At 41.7% G+C, this 11,941-nt stretch overlaps 1 non-coding gene across 1 annotated transcript; it reads left to right on the forward strand.

Annotated features, from left to right (window-relative positions):
- Positions 1–10,154: 10,154 nt before the first annotated feature.
- On the forward strand, positions 10,155–10,284 carry LOC125363703. The gene has a single exon (XR_007213296.1). It is a non-coding gene; the product is annotated as a small nucleolar RNA SNORA40 (small nucleolar RNA).
- Positions 10,285–11,941: the final 1,657 nt, after the last annotated feature.

An 11,941-nucleotide genomic window follows, 5' to 3' on the forward strand; every position in this document is an offset into this window, starting at 1 on the left:
GGTGTATCATTAGGCTATTTGTTTTTATCTTTCTGGGTTTTAAATGTAGGTACTCAAAGCTAAAAACTTCTATCTCAACATTGCATTTTCACTTTGGTTTGATTCTAGGATTTTCTTTTCTTCTTATTTCTTCAGTGGCCTGCTCTTCATTATTGTTTCTTGCTGTTGGTTTTAGTTTCATCCCATTGTGCTGTGATGAAATACAGGAAGCCATTTCACTGTTCTTGTATTTGTGAAGAGTTGATTTGGGTCTTAAGAATCCTCTATGTTGGAGAAAGTTCTGTGGAATACAGAGAACATGTGTTCTGAGGCTGTTGCGTGACGTGTTCTCTAGATGGCTATTAAGTCCATTTGATCTACAGTGCCACTGAATTCTAGAGTTTTCTTGTTAAATTTTTGGTATGGATGACCTATTGGTGAGAATAGGTTACTGAAGTTATTTATTTTTACTCTGTTGGAGTCTATCTTTGCCTTTATATCCACTAGTGTTTGTTTTATTAAATTTGGGTACACTAATATTTAGTGCATATATATTTACAATTCTGATAGCCTTTTCATTGATTTTTCCCTTTATCAATATGAAATGTCCCTTCTTTATTTTTTTTCTCAAATTTTTATTATCAAACTGATGTACAGAGAGGTTACAGTATCATACGTTGGGCATTGGATACATTTCTTGTACTGTTTGTTGCCTTGTCCCTCATGCCCCCCTCCCTCCCCCCCTTTCCCTCCCCCCCCAGGTGAATGTCCCTTCTTTATCTCTTGATTAATTTTGGTTTGAAATCTGCCTCATAAGTATAGCTTGTTTTCATTTCCATTTTCTTGGAATAACTTTTTCCAACCTTTTACCTTAAATCAATGTTCATCTTTGTCCAGTGAGATACATTTCTTTTTTTTTCCTTTTTATATTTTTACTATAAAGATCATATACAGAGGAATTACAATTACATAAGCCAGGGAAAGAGGACATTTCTTTTTGGACAATGTCACCCCTTCCTTCACTCTCTCCCAGTTTTCCCCTCCTGCCCCCACCTACAAGTTGTACAGTTCGCCTTCAACATGGTATCTAGTACATGCCACTGCTACCACGTCATTTCCTTGCGGCACTGGGGATTGGATCCAGGGCGTTGCACATGATAGGCAAGCATTCTTCTACTTCAACTATACTCCCCGACCTTTTGTTTTTGAGATGGAGTCTCAGTAACTTCTTTAATGAAGTATGTATGTAGTTTGCTGATTTTAACAAGATGGTTTGATAGCTATTGAAATCTATAACTTGGGTCTTGAATGTCCCTCCAAAGACCTCTGTGCTACAGTCCGGTCCCCAGGAAGGCTCTTTTGGGAGGTGGCAGAATACCTAGAAGAACTATAGGACTCTGGTTCTATTTTCTTTTTCTTTTAGTTTTCTGGGTGATGAAAAAAGAGAGTTTTTTCCCCTGCTATGTGTACTAGCTGGGGTGTGCTGCCTCTTACAGGTTCAAAACAACAAGGCCCTTAATCATAGATTAGAATCATGGTGCAATCTACTACCATGGACCCTTGGCCAAAATAACTCTTTTCTCTTTATAAGTTCATTATCACAAGTATTTTGTTACAGTGGCAGAAAGCTAAGACATGAGGTTCTTTATATACTTTGAACCTGATTATTTTACAACATATGTGATTTTTCAAATATTTCTTCTCATTCTGTAGGCTATTTTCCAGTTTTCTTAGTGTCATTTGAACAATGGATATTTTAAACTTTAATGATGACGAGTCTTATTTACATTCTCTTCATAGTTCATGTTTTTAGCACCACGTAGAGATCTTTACCAAACCGAAGCCCACCAAGATTTTCTCTTATGAGTTCTTCTAGAGGTCTTATGGCTCGGGATTTACTTTTAGGTCTATGGCTTGTTTCAGTCATTTTCTTATTAGATATGTATTTAAATTATTTTATTTCAGAAATGACTGTTCAATTTTTCTAGTACCATCTAGTGAAAGGATTATGTTTTCTCCATGTGGTTTCTTTTTTCTTTCTTTCTTTTTTCTTTTGGCCAGTCCTGGGGCTGGAACTCTGGGCCTGGACACTGTCACTGAGCTCCTTTTGCTGAAGGCTAGTGCTCTACCACTTGAGTCACAGTGCCACTTCTGATTTTTTCTGTGATTAATTGAACTTTCCTGCCTGGGCTGGGTTTGAACTGTAACCCTCAGATCTCAGCCTCCTGAGCAGCTAGGATTACAGATGTGGGCCACCAGTGCCCAGGTCCATGCCATTTCTTTTACACTTTTGTTGAGTATCATTTGACCAGACATATAGTCTAGATCCTGTGTCTTTGAATTTTACTCCATTCCATTGCTCTGTTTACTTTTATACCAATATCATAATTATGTTTGATGGGTATATATGTATGCATCTTGAAATCGAGGAGTATAAGCTTTTTAACTTTCAACTTCAAAGATGTCTTCATTATCCTTGATCTTTTGTATTTCTATATGAATTTTAGAAATAGTTTGACAATTTCTAGAAAAAAGAAAAAAGTCACCTCTGAGATTCCTCTGAGGTTTTACTTAATATTGGTCACATTTGCTCTATACAGATTGTCAAGGTTTACCTCATTTTTTTGGTCATCTTGCAAAAGTCACAGAACTTTGTCTCCTAAACCCCATGTTTTAGAAACTATTGTTTTATTTTTATGTGTATATGCCAATACTGTGGTTTTAACTCAGGGCTGAGTGCTGTCCCTCAGCCTTTTCACTTTTTATGGCTAGCACTCTATTTACTTAAGCCACAGCTCCACTTCTGGCTTTTTGGTAGTTAATTGGAGATAAAGAGTTTCACAAGGTTTCCTAACTGGGCTGACTACAAATTGTAATTCTCAGACCCCAGCCTCCTAAGTGGGTAGGATTATAGGTGTGAGCCACCAGCACCCAGCTTATTTCACTTCTTTGTTTATGTGGTGCTGGGGAAGGGAACCCAAGGTCTTCATATACTGAGCACACAGTATATGGAGACAGTGCTCAGTGCCATCCTCAGGCTCAATTCCCTCTTCCAATATATATATATATTTTTTTTTGGCCAGTCCTGGGCCTTGGACTCAGAGCCTGAGCACTGTCCCTGGCTATTTCCCGCTCAAGGCTAGCACTCTGCCACCTGAGCCACAGCGCCCCTTCTGGCCGTTTTCCATATATGTGGTGCTGGGGAATCAAACCGAGAGCTTCATGTGTAGGAGGCAAGCGCTCTTGCCACTAGGCCATATTCCCAGCCCTCTTCCAATATTTTAGATCTAGAACCTGAAGCTCCATCCTGGTTGGAAATAGCAGACTTATAACCCAAAGCCTCTTCCCCCCAAATCCCATGTTCTTAGAACCCTAACATGAAGTTTTACCATATATATGTATATAGGTATATACATATATATTAACATATTATATAAATTACCTTTTATAAACAAGTTTTACTCTAGATACTGTCTTCAATACAAATTGAGAAGCTAAAACCCTTGAGAAGACTGGTTTAGTGTATAGCTCAATTTAAAAATTCTCAACTTTTGATTCACATAAATCACATCTATCCTTTCAACTTTCTGTAGTAGGAAAATCACACACCTCACGTATATCCACACAGTCCTCTCACGTATATCCACACGGTCCTGGCAAGTTTGCTCATTGTGAGATGCAGACAGGTGCTTGCACAGAGGACACAGTCATTAGCATGAAATGGACTAGTCCTGATAAATCTCCTGCCTGCAAACCAAAAGGGGATAGTGGTGGCTTTAAGTAAAAATTCTAATCACCTTCTACATGTATTCAGCTGGATTTCATTAACCTTTTGAAAATGAATGTGTTGGGAAAGCTAATCAAATGTCATCCATTAAGTAAGAGAAATAGAAATTAGATCATTACAGTGAATGTGGCTGGTGTGAGAAAAACAAATGAAAAATGCTTTATGGCTCTCCCTTATTTGAATGCAGTCCTTTAATTAAAGTTTCTTCCACCAGAAAAACTAATTTTTTAAGTTCATACAGCCAGCATCTTTCAATTTGCACTTCCAGAATGTGGCCCTTGTGTATTAAAAAGAATTTATATGTAATCGCCCAGATGAAAAAAAAGACCTCTCATCTAGATGGTGATGGGGTGGGGGAGGGTTCTTCCTGTCCACTTGGAGCAGGCACAAGGGAACAATAGTAACATTTTCAGATTTCTTTTTTGTTCTGGTAATGGGGCTTGAATTCAGGCCTTCATGCCCTTGCTTGGCTTTTTATGATCAAGGCTGGTGCTCTACCATTTGAGCCACGCCTCCACTTCTGGCTTTTGGGTGGTTAATTGTAGATAAGAGTCCTACGGACCTCCCTGCCTGCACTATCCTCAGATGTCAGCCTCCTGAGTAGCTAAGATGGCAGGTGTGAGCTACCAGCACGCAGCACATTGTCGGATTTGTAGCCTCTTTGACAGCTCCTCAGAGGACTGTGCTGGGGCAGCAGGCTTGCTCTGCCCCTGGGCTGGTTGATGGCCATGGGAGGTGGAAGAGCAGTGATATTTCCAGTTGCTGGCTTCTATGAGGACAAGGCAGCAAAAGCATAACTGCTCAGAATATTAATTTAAGCTTCAGCCTGGTAGCCGATGAGCACTAGAACATGGAGTTCTGACCCAGCTGCTCGGCTCTCTGAGAAATGACTTCATTACACAGTTGGAACAGCTGCCAGAGTCAGCCAAACACACAGGGGCGTGGGGGGAGGAGGAGGACAATCCAGAACAGTTAGAGGAGAAACAAGGCAGGATTAATTGGTAGCCTAAGTCATTAGGACCTCCTGCTATCATCTTTTTGCTAAACTATGGAGTCCTCACTTTTTAGAAAATGATCCCACACCTCCGGCTACTCTTATTAGTGCTGTTGAGTGCGCAGAAGTCCCTAACAACTACCAGGAGATAGCATAAGACCCTGGCAAATGCAATTTGCTCCAAGTTGGAAAAGACTTCTCAGAGATGGGAAGGATGAATGCATCAGGGTTTGCCTTTCTCTCAGATGGTGTTAAATTTCCTTTCCCCCTCTGTTCTTTCCTCTTCCTTTTGCTTACTCTCTTCTCATCTGTCTCCATCTTTCTCTCCCATTCACCTCTTCCCCCCCTTTTTTTTATTGATCTTGGGGCTTGAACTCAGGGCCTGAGTGCTGTCTCTGCGCTCTTTTGCTTAAGATTAGTGCTTTACCACTTTGACCTACAGCTCCATTTCTAGTTTTCTGGTGGTTAATGGGAGATAAGAGTCTCACAGACTTCTCTGCCCAGGCTGGCTTTGAACCATGGTCCTTGGATATCAGCCTCCTGATTAGCTAGGATTACAGGTGTGAGCCACCAGTGCCTGGCTCTTTCTTCCTTTCTTGTCCCCTCCGGCTGCTGGGCTGAGATGGAAGATGGGTGTGGGATCCACTCACCTGCAGATACTGTCGGTGCATTGTGAGCTATCTGTATTTGCAATCACTTGTAGTTCTTGTGATCACTTTGAAAGGAAGTGCTTCTCCCCATTAAACAGATGTAGAAATTGAGGCTCTTAGGGTCATGTCATTCACCTAAGGTCCCTGGACTGATTCATAAACACTTTTCTTTCTGTTTCAAAACCACCCTTTTGTGTTCTCTTTGCATTGCTGCAGCTTGGCCTCTAGAATCACATTTCTGCTCCACCAGCTAGCTCATCACTAGCATGGCTAGCAGAATTGCTAGACTGTGAGGCTAATGGGGAGGGAGACTTCTTTCTTGCTGTTCACATCCTCTTACCTTCCACCTGTCTTATCCCCTTGGGGCTTTCCACCACCACAGCAATAATTGCCTGCACTCCCAGAACAGCCCCTCAGCCATACCTGCACCACGTGACACCTCCTCCCACAGGTCTGCTGCTCAGTAGCTGAAAGCCCCCCTTTCACCTAAGGTTCTCATAACTGCATCCTGCGGGGTCTTAATGCAGCATCCTGGTAATCAGCAAGTTGAAGAGAGTGAGGCAGAAGGACCACACATTTGAGACCCACCTGGGCTGTACTTTCCATCGGATCTCACTGTTTGCAAATATGTGGTTAGAGTTTGAATTGGAAAGTGAATAGAGTTGAGATCTAATCTCAGGCCAGGAGGAGAAAGGCATCTCAACCTGGCCAACACCCAATCCTGTGAGAATACAGAGAACAACTAATGGGGAAATCTTCAGACACCTCAAGGCCCAGTATACAGTCTCTTCAATCAGAAGGATAAGGACACTAGCAAATGTATCTTTGAGGTGGGGGAAACTCCACACACTGAGCCCAAGAGATGATGAGGAAAAAGAACATTCTGTGCATCGAAACAGGCCATTTATAAGCAACTACGTGAAATCAGAGAGAACACAAGTAATAACCATGTGCCCTCTATGTTTCTGAAGCAGCTCATGCCTGCTTCCCAAAGTTTGCCCTAGTGTCCTCTTTTATTTTGCACAATCCCTATTTAACCAATTCCTTCTATTCAACTTGCTTCTGTGAAAATTATTGGCTTGGCTTCTATCTTATTGACAAATACATGCAGGGGTAATAAATATGTCATATGTCTAACTCTAAATCCAGGCCTAAACTCCACTCAGTGCTGTCCACATACCCCCACATACAGCCTGGAAACTCCACTTCTCCTCAGGTGGAACTGGGAGCTCAAGTCATGTTCTCTAGGAGTGTGTCTTGGGGGAAATTCTAAAAATTATCATCAGTGACTGGAAATGTCAGCCATTATCAAATAGTCTGGAAAGTACCAGGGATGACACCAGTGAGTGACAGCCTCAGCTAAGTAAGAGAAGTCCTGATTAATGTATTCCTACAAAGCCACTGAGTGACACATTTACAAGTCATGGAAGCAATGAACTTACTAACCACCCACGTATCTGCTGGAAATCTCATTGCCCTAAAAAGCAGAACACATATTTTTGACCTTGGATTTCAGGTAATTTCATTTTAGAGAAGGATTTTTTTTTTAAAGCAGATAACAGTGGCTTATGCCTAGCTACTCAGAAGGCTGAGATCTGAGGATTGCAATTTGAAGCCAGTCCAGGCAGAAAAGTTCATAAGACTCCAATAAACAACCAAAAAAGCCAGAAGTGGAGCTGTGGCTCAAGTGGTAGAGCACTAGCCTTGAGCAAAAGAAGCTCAGGAACAGCAACCAGACCTTGAGTTCAAGCCCCATGACCAATACTAAAGAAAGAAGAAAGAGAGAGAGAAGAAGGGAGGAAAAAAGTGAGGGAGGAGGAAGGGAGGGAGAGAGGGAGGGAAGGAGGAAAAGAAAGGAAGTAATTTTCTTCTGGGTTTAATTGTGACCTTCCAGGAAGAATTGGTAGAAAGAAGCCCTTGTGTCGCAGGAGCCAGGAGGCCTTGTCTTTCATGTGATGATGGAAACCATGTTGGCAGTCTCAGGCATGGGTTGTGCATGTGCATGCAGTTCTCCTAGGAAGTTCAGGTGTGAGCCACACTCAGCACTCTATGTGGAGGGATGGGAAGCTCTCAGTCGGGAACTCTGATGACACAAGGGTATGGAACTTTGTAAGGAACACCCCCTGGCCGCTAATGCCAATCTGATCACAGAGAGCAATTGATGAGTTTGATTTATCAAAGGACTCGTTTACAAAAGGGAAGAAGTGAAACCAGGCACTGGTGACTCACTTCTATAATCTTAGCTACTAAGGAGCCTGAGATCTGTGGTTCAAAGCTAGTCCAGGCAGGAGAGACTACGAAACCCCATCTCCCAAAATAACCAAGGCTGAAAATATGGCTCTAGAGGCAGGGTGCCAGCTCAGGCTCAGGAAGCAAGCCAAGCAAGAGTGTCAGACTCTTGAGTTCAAGCCCTGGAACCAGGAAAGGAAGAAGAGGAGAAGGAGGAAGATGGATGAGGCAGGATGGGGGGGGGGGCGGGGAGAGGTGTCCTGTGAATGGCTGCTTGTTCCAAGTATCTCTAGAATAATCCAAGTTGCTGTCTTCAATTAGTCAATTAGTTGATCCTCAGTGCAGGAGACAAATGAAAAATAAAAAAGCTAAGAAATGTGTAAAGGACACTAGTATTACGTATGTTCACTGAACAGTTGAGATTGACAGTATTCTCCTGTTTGAACTGTGAAAATGGCAGTGTCGTGTGGTACCCACAAGGAAATCACTGGGGAGGTAAGATTTTACACAGAGTAGTGAGAAGGGTTTTTCAGAGGCGTGGCTGAGGAGCAGAATCCTCAGTGGAGTGAGAAGAGGAGCCAAGTGAATGTTGGGGAACACATTCCAGACTTAGGGGAGAGCAAGGTTCCAGACGTTGAGATGGCAGTTCTAAGCCTGTGGGAGGAATGTCCACACATTTAGCATTGATGTACCACAGGGACAGGGACAAAGGACAGAAAGAAGTGACACAAGGGTGGCAGCCACAGACTGGCCACATATAGCTGTGCCCTACTGACATAACAAAGACCTTGAGTTTTATCCTGAGAATAAAATGAAATGGTTAAATGAAGTCATTAAAAGGAGAGAGGCTATGTAGACCTATGTAGTCCTTGAACTCAAGATCCTCTTACCCAGACCCTTGAATGCTGGGATTACAGGTATGCACCATGTTGCTCTGCTTCACAGTTCCATGACCTCCCAACATCTCTATACCTAGGATCAAACTTCTAATAGATGGACCCCTGGGGACACACACAAACCACATACAAGACATCGCCTGAAAAGGATTGTTCATTAGGCAATGGTTTCTTTTTAAAAAGTGTGTGTGGTGTGAGTGTGTGCTGGCACTAGGCCAATGACTCAGCCTTCTGAGTAGCTAGAGTTACAGACATAATCCCCTGCTTCTCAGCTCTACAATACTATCTGTTTGAATAGAAAGAAAAATCATATTGGTAATATAAAAGATATCTTTTTGAGACTACAGGGATATGTGGAAGCAAAAATTGGTTTGCGGTTATGTAAGTTGTGTAAGTTATCCTTAATATTATTCCTATTTCTCTACCTTGTTCTTTGTGTGAGGCCCGTAAGTTCAAGGAAAAATGATAAATTTCAGTATAATTCTTATAGCTGATGGAGAGTATGTTTTCAAGTTTGATGGAGAAAAAAACTGGACTTTGAATAATTAAGCTAAAATGATTGCATTAATTAACTTATATCCTTAATCACTAATTTCATTTTTTTTCTATTTCCCTTGACTTTTAGGGAGGGAATAGTCTTTGTCTCAAAAGCAGGCTTTAGTGACCAATGGTTTTGAAAAGCAAGCAGTGATAACAAGACAAAAGTGGGCTGGGAATATGGCCTAGTGGCAAGAGTGCTTGCCTTGTATACATGAGGCCCTGGGTTCGATTCCTCAGCACCACATATACAGAAAATGGCCAGAAGTGGCACTGTGGTTCAAGTGGCAGAGTGCTAGCCTTGAGCGGGAAAAAGCCAGGGACAGTGCTTAGGCCCTGAGTCCAAGGCCCAGGACTGGCCAAAAAAAAAAAAAAAAAAAGACAAAAGTATTTAAATGGCCACCTGCCAGCAATTATTAATTAATTGAAAGCTCTTGTGATTTATTTGGGCCTGAGACCACAGCTTTCCTTACCTGGTGTTCTGGAATGTAAGGGAAAGTCATGGCTTTGTCTCCTCCACTGCCTTCTTTTATATGAAAGTAGTAACTAATTTAAAAATTTTTATACAACTAAAAATTAAAAGTTAATAAAAAATAGCTGGGCCCCGCTGGCTCACACCTTTAATTCTAACTTCTCAAGAGACTGAACTTGGGAGGATTGAGTTTCAAGGCCAGCAAAGGCACAATAAAACAAAACAAAACATGAGACTCTAAGTCACCAGCAAAATACTGGACTCATGTCTTGGCCCAAGTACTCGAGCACAAATTACTAGGTCCTGAATTGAAACTCCAATACCAGCCCCTAACAAACAAGAAAAGCAAAAAATTATATTGTTGTAGCATTCAGAACCTGTTATATTTCAGCTGAGGGATTTTCTAAGAGATCAGGAAGACATGCATATGGATGATGGCTATACAATTCTCTCAGAATGCAAAACGAGGAAAGAGGTAAAGCATGCTATCATAGCGTGAGACATGCATCCCACATCTAAACAACGCAACCAACCTCCTCTGCTGGAACCAAAACAAAACACCGGAGACTTCAAAAATATGGTAAAAACTTGGATGAAAAAATATTTGAAGAGCACTTGTTGGTGTGTCTTTGTTTAGTCTGTAACAAAGCCTTACAGACAGGTGCAAACAGTAAATCCTCTTTTGCAGCCCAGAACTCATTGTTGAACATGAGATTTTGGTACATGTAGGAAGGAATATGATTCCTACAACAGTTGGCAAGGTGGGGAGTTGTTGGTTCACACATGTTGGCTCTACGAATAAAGGTGATGTAAAAGCTAAAAAAAAAAAAAAATGCTAGAAATAGTGAGCTAGGAGAACACAATTGGGGCTTGAACTCTGGACCTGGGTGCTGTCCCTGAGCTTCTTTTTGCTCAAGGCTAGTGTTCTACCCCTTGAGCCACGGCTCTACTTCTAGGTTTTTTGGTGGTTAATTGGAGTCTCAGAAACTTGTCTGCTCTGACTGGCTTTGAACCGTGATCCTCAGATCTCAGCCTCTAGAGCATTAGGATTACACGTGTGAGCCACCAGTGCCCAGTGACACACATGTGCTTTCTAAGAACCAATACTATGGACTCAGCCCACTTTGTAAAAGCTAACAGAAATCTTTCCAAGTAAACTTCCTGAGTAATTATTCAGGCAGATGCAGTGGCTCATACTATTATCATGGCTACTGCAGAAGTGGAGATGAGGATGATCATGGTTCAAGGTCAGCCTGGGCAAAAGGGTTAGCAAGACCTCGTCTCAGCCAATAAACTGATTATGGTGGTTTATGCCTGTGATCCCACCTAGGTAGGAGGATTATCTGAGGCTATCTCTGAGAGAGAGAGAGAGAGAGAGAGAGAGAGAGAGAGAGAGAGAGAGAGAGAGAGAGAGAGAGAACTTGAAAAAAATAATTACAACAAAAAGGACTGGAGACATGACTCAAGGCAAAGTGCCTATATAGCAAGCTCAAAGCACAAAGTTCAAACTCCAGTACCATGAGAAAAAAATCTTTATATATATCATATGTCATGAAATATTTTATTGTGAATTTGACCTTAAAGTAGTCAGCTTAAAAGGTAAGGTGTTGGGCTTGGAATGTGGCTCTGGGTTCAATTCCTCAGCACCACATAAACAGAAAAAGCTGGAAAGGACGCTGTGGCTCAAGTGGTAGAGTGCTAGCCTTGAGCAAAAAGAAGCTCAGGGACAGTGCCCAGGCCCTGAGTTCAAGCCCCAGGACTGGTTTTTAAAAAAAGAGCTAAAAGGTAAGGTCTTATCTGACACCACACAATATTATAGAGTTTTTTGTCATTGGTCTGTTCTGAAGCTAAAATATATGCTGAAATGCATAGCCTTTGCTTAGGATTTATGTAGCCTAGTAGATTATTATACATTTAAACTATTTCAAGAAATGGTACCTTTTATTTAATATTTTTAATGTCCTAAATGACTATTAAAATAGAATACATCTGGCCAAGTAAAATGACACACATCTGTAATCCTAACTACTTTGGAGGCAGAGGTCAGGAGGGTTACAGTTTGAGGAAAGTACAGGTAAAGTTTGTGAGACACCACTCAATCAGTAGAAAGATGGGTAGTTACTTTTAGAGTTTTTTTTGTGTGTTTTTGTTGTTTTGGGGTGTCTTTTTTTTTTTTGCCAGTTCTGGGCCTTGGACTCAGGGCCTGAGCACTGTCCTTGGCTTCTTTTTGCTCAAGGCTAGCACTCTGCCACTTGAGTCACAGAGCCACTTCTGGCTTTTTCTGTTTATGTGGTGCTGAGGAATCAAACCCAGAGCGTCATGCATGCTAGGCAAGCACTTTACCACTAAGCTACATTCCCAGTCCAATGGTGGTTACTTTTTTTTTTTTTTTGGCCA

Source organism: Perognathus longimembris, chromosome 14 (genome assembly GCF_023159225.1).
Source record: "Perognathus longimembris pacificus isolate PPM17 chromosome 14, ASM2315922v1, whole genome shotgun sequence".
Taxonomy (NCBI): domain Eukaryota; kingdom Metazoa; phylum Chordata; class Mammalia; order Rodentia; family Heteromyidae; genus Perognathus; species Perognathus longimembris.